Raw genomic sequence first — 5441 nt, 5'->3', positions numbered from 1 at the left:
AGTTGCGGAGTCAACTCACCGAACTTTTGGATAGTGGCTTCATACAGCCTTCCAAGGCTCCATATGGCGCTCCGGTGTTGTTCCAGAGAAAGCAAGATGGCTCTCTCCGACTGTGTGTGGATTACCGGGCTTTGAACAAAATCACGGTCAAGAACAAGTACCCGATGCCTTTGATACAGGACTTGTTCGATCGGTTGTCGAAAGCCGCTTATTTCTCCAAACTGAACCTCCGCTCAAGTTATTGGCAAGTCAGAATAGCTGAAGGAGACGAAGCCAAGACGACGTGTGTGACGCGTTATGGCTCTTTTGAATTCCTTGTAATGCCATTTGGCTTGACCAATGCACCCGCGACATTTTGTCACTTAATGAATCAAGTATTTTCTGAGTATCTTGATTCGTTTGTGGTTGTCTATTTGGATGATGTGGTGGTTTTTAGTGAATCCTTGGTGGATCACGTACGCCATTTGAAGCTTGCACTATCAAAACTTCGGCAGCACCAATTGTATCTTAAATTGGAGAAGTGCCAATTTGCTCAAGAGGAAATTAAGTTCCTAGGGCATGTCATTTCTCATGGGCAAGTCCGGATGGACCGGGCTAAGGTAGCGGCAATTTTGGATTGGCCGGCGCCAACCAAAGTCACGGAGTTGCGATCTTTTCTCGGATTAGCCAACTATTATCGCCGTTTTATTGAGGGGTATTCGCGAAAAGTGGTGCCGCTTACCGATTTATTGAGGAAGGACCAGCCATGGGGCTGGGCCGATCGGCAACAATCAGCTTTTGACAAGATAAAGACTGCGATCTCGAGTGAACCAGTCTTGGCTCTTCCTAGCTTTGGTGAACCATTTGAGGTTCACACGGATGCATCCGACAAGGCTGTCGGAGGGGTTCTCGTGCAGAACGGGCATCCAGTGGCTTTCGAGAGTTGGAAGCTCAAAGATGCGGAACAACGGTACTCGGCACATGAGCGGGAGATGCTCGCCGTTGTCCATTGTTTGCAGGTATGGAGAGTTTATCTTCTGGGAACGAAGTTCCTTGTCAAAACTGATAATGTAGCCAATACTTTCTTTGCTACTCAAAAGAAGCTGTCTGCGCGACAAGCTAGATGGCAAGAGTTTTTGCAGGAATATGATTTCCTTTGGCAGCACAAACCGGGGAGACACAATCAGGTGGCCGATGCGTTGAGTCGCCGGCAGGTTGTGGATTATGTTGCTGCCCTTTCTCAAGTGGAGAATGATTTGCAAACTCGTATTCGGGAGGTGGCAAAGGAAGACAGCCAATACACAAAGTTAGTGGCTGAGGTTAACGAAGGAGTCGTTCGCAAATATTGGCTTGAAGACGGTCTTCTTTATGCCAAGTGGGCGCGACTCTTCGTGCCGAAGGGTGGTCATCTTCGGCGTGAGCTCCTTAAGGAGCATCATGATGTTCCTTGGGCGGGACATCCCGGCCGCGAGCGCATGAAGGCCCTGCTCTCGCGTCATTTTTATTGGCCAGATATGGGCAATGACATAGAAGCATATGTGAAAACATGCTTTGTGTGCCAGCAAGATAAGTCCGAAAGAAGACGAGAAGCGGGTCTTCTCCAACCGCTATCGATTCCAGAAAGACCATGGGCGTCAGTGTCTATGGATTTCATCTCTGGGTTTCCAAAAGTGAATGAGATGTCTTTTGTTATGGTGATTGTGGATCGCTTCACCAAGTATGCAGTGTTTGTACCCACTCCAGTGATATGTACAGCTGAAAAGGCAGCTGAGCTATTGCTACGGCATGTGGTGAAACACTTTGGCGTACCCGAAGATATGGTGATTTTGGACGGCTTTGTTTGGGTTGTTGGGCACGGAGTTGAAGTTCTCGACTGCCAATCATCCTCAAACGGATGGACAGACGGAACATATCAATGCATTGTTGGAGGAGTTTCTTCGACACTATGTCTCTGCCTCACAGAAGAACTGGCTGGACTTACTGGATGTAGCACAGTTCAGTTATAACCTCCATCGATCTTCTTCGACGGAGAAGAGCCCTTTTGAGCTTGCTTATGGGTACCAACCCATTACCCCTTCGGAGGTGGCGAAGAGGAGGACCGGAGGGAAATGCCCCGCTGCTTATCATTTCGTCCTTGATCGGTAGGAGATGATGGATAGTGCTCGGGATAGCCACGCCAAAGCAGTGCGCCGCATGAAGAAATATGCGGACCAAGCGAGACGTCCTTTGGAGTTCCAAGTTGGGGACCGGGTTTGGTTAAAGCTCACTCTGCAGGTGTGGAAGAAGTTGCACAGGAAGGATGTGCATAAGGGCTTAATTGCACGGTATGATGGGCCGTTTCTGATTGTTTAGAGGATAGGTAATGTTGCCTATCGATTGGATCTCCCCGATCGACTGAAGCTTCATCCGACATTTCATGTCAGTTTTTTGAAGCCATGTCATGAAGACCCCACTGATCCAGCACGGGCGAAGGCGAGTCGAGCTCCACCGACGGTACGGAAGGAGTTCACTCGTATGGCTGAGCGGATCTTAGACCGGAAGGTCGAGGGCCAAAGTAAGAAGAATCGTCGCGTTTTCTTTCTCGTGCAGTGGAAAGACTTGCCGGCCTCGGAGGCAAGTTGGGAGCGCGATACTACTCTTTGGCAATTTGAGGAGTTGGTGCAGGACTTTTTGAAGACGTTGGTGTTTATGTAAAAAATTGCATGACCTGATTCAAATCAAATAAAAATTTTAAAAAAAATTACACACAGTCAAATCATAATCGAATTGGGACAACATATGGTTAAAATAAATAAATTTCATTATAATTAGATATATTCAAGATAAGTCCAGAAGACATTTTTGTGGTAATCTAAATATTTAAATCACAAGATCAGCCGAGAGCACAGATCTCGAGGTGATCTAAAATATTTAAATCACAAGATCAGCCGAGAGCACAGATCTCGAGGCGATCTGAAACATTTAAATCGCAAGATTATCCGAGAGCACAAATCTCGAGACGATCTGAAACATTTAAATCGCAAAATTACCCTTGAGAACGTATCTCAAGGCAAAAATACCAAATTACAAAAGTGCCTTTGAGAACATATCTCGAGGCATAAATGCAAAAATACAATATATATATATATATATCCTTGAGGGCATATCTCGAGGTAAAATAAAAATTACAAAAAAAATAAAAAAAAATTACAAAAATTTCCCTTGAGAACATATCTCGAGCCATAAATGTAAAATTTACAAGATTGCCCCTGAGAACATATCTCGAAGCAAAGTGTAAATTACAAAATTGGCCCTGAGAATTTATCTCGAAGGCATAAAGGCAAATTACAAGATTGCCCTTAAGAACACATATCTCGAGGCAATATCAAATCTTAGGATAGCCAAACACACATTGGAAGACGATCTCAAGTTTCATGTAGCCTGAGAGCAGATCTCGAGGCAATAGGAGAAATGCAAATCCTGAAGCACTTGAGTACGCATCCCGAGGTAGATTCAGTTAATAAAAAAAAGAATAAATAAATAAATAAATAATGAATATATAATGAAAAAAATAATAAATAATAAAATAAATAATAAAAAATAATAAAATAATAAAAAATAATAAAATAATAAAATAATAAAATAAAATAATAATAATAAAATAATAAATAAAATGTGAATAATAAAATAATAAAATAATAAATAAAAAAATTCGAAATTTAAATTTTTTAAATTTGAAATTATTTTTTTTAAAAAAATTGTTATTAATTAAAATTTAAAAAATAATAATAATAATAATAATAATAATAATAATAATAATAATAAAAGGATAAGAACCCTATCTTACCTGCTTCGTTGTGATCTCACAGGGGAGTTAGGATTAGATAGGGATGAGGGGGGTTTTGCGATAGAAAAAATTTCTTTTAAAAATGATAAGAGAGGAATTGAAAAAAGAAAAAAAAGAAAAAAAATTAAAGAAAAAATAATAGTAATTAAGAGAAAAAAAAATAATAATAATGAGAAGAAATATAATAAAAAAATAAAAAAAGAAAAATTTTTTTAAAAAAATAATAATAATAAATAAGTAAAAATTTAATAGTAAAAATAATAATAAACTTTAAAAAAAATTATTAAATTAAACTAAATTAAAAAAAAATTTAAAAAAAATTAATAAAAAAAATAAAATTAAAAAAAATTAATTAAAATTGGAAATTCGAAAGTTGGTTTTTTTTCGTTGTGATCTCGGGGAAATAAGTAAGTAATAAAAAAAAATTTTAAAAAATTATTATGCGATCCTATCCTTAATTGTGATCTCGCGGGAGAGGTTGGGATGATATGGATGAGAGAGGCTTTTAAATAGGGAGAATAACAGATGAAGAAGGAGGACGGAAAAAAAAGAGAATCTCGTCCCCTATACTATATATATATATAATATATATATATATATATATATATATATAAAAGAAGAAAAAAAAGATTCCCATCGCTGCTACCACCTCTCGTCACCGCTACCGCCGCTCGTTGCCTGTCATCGCTGCGCCGTCGCCGTTGCTACCGCTCGGCGCTGCTGCTGTTGCTACACCGCTGTTGCATGCTTGAGTGGCTGAAATAATGCCGCCAAGCATGCCGTCCGCTCATCACTTATGCCGCCGTTGCACGTCGTTGTTGCCGCTATTCATCACCGAGACATGCTTGATGGCTTAAATAATGCCGCCAAGCATGTCACTGCCGCCGCTTGTGGTCGCTGCTATCTCCTGCTGTGTTTGCCACTAATGCCATTGCCGCCTCGCCAAGCTCTCCGTTCCCTTTCTCCTCCGTCTTGGATCCTCTCGAGCGGTTGTAGGCATGCCGAAGCACTACCGTCCTCCGAGGAAGAAGAAGGAGGGGAACGCGGCCAGGTACATCACCAGGACCAAGGCTGTTCATTACCTCCAGACTAGTCTCTCCAGCTTCTTGAAGCTATGTATTCTCAAGGGGATATTCCCTTGGGAACTCAAGAAGAAGGTCGAGGGAAACCACAAGACCTATTATCATATGAAAGATATCGCCTTCCTGGCTCATGACCCCCTGATTGAAAAGTTCTGGGATATAAGAGCCCATAAGAGAAAGATCAAGAAAGCTTTGGCTAAGAAGAACATAGATCAAGCAAATCGGTTGCTGAGCCAACATCCAAAATACAAGCTTGATAGACTTATCTTAGAGAGATATCCTACTTTTTATGGATGCTCTTCAGTGACTTAGGTGACTCGCTTGACTATGGTGCATCTTTTTCGGCAGTACCGCTTTCTTTGTTGAAAGGCGAGAGGATTCAAGTGGAGCGTATCCATAGCTGCAGAAGGTTAAGTCATCAATGGCAAGCCTTCATTTCCCGAACCCATAAGTGGAGGAAGACTTTCATATCAGTTAAAGGCATATATCATCAGGCTGAGGATGCTCAGAATAGGTCTAAAATTTCCATGTCACGGAAGAAGAGGAAGATTTAT

This window comes from Dioscorea cayenensis, chromosome 17 (assembly GCF_009730915.1).
Source record: "Dioscorea cayenensis subsp. rotundata cultivar TDr96_F1 chromosome 17, TDr96_F1_v2_PseudoChromosome.rev07_lg8_w22 25.fasta, whole genome shotgun sequence".
Classification (NCBI taxonomy): Eukaryota; Viridiplantae; Streptophyta; class Magnoliopsida; order Dioscoreales; family Dioscoreaceae; genus Dioscorea; species Dioscorea cayenensis.
The sequence above is the reverse complement of the archived record's forward strand: the minus strand, read 5'-3'. Positions refer to the sequence as shown.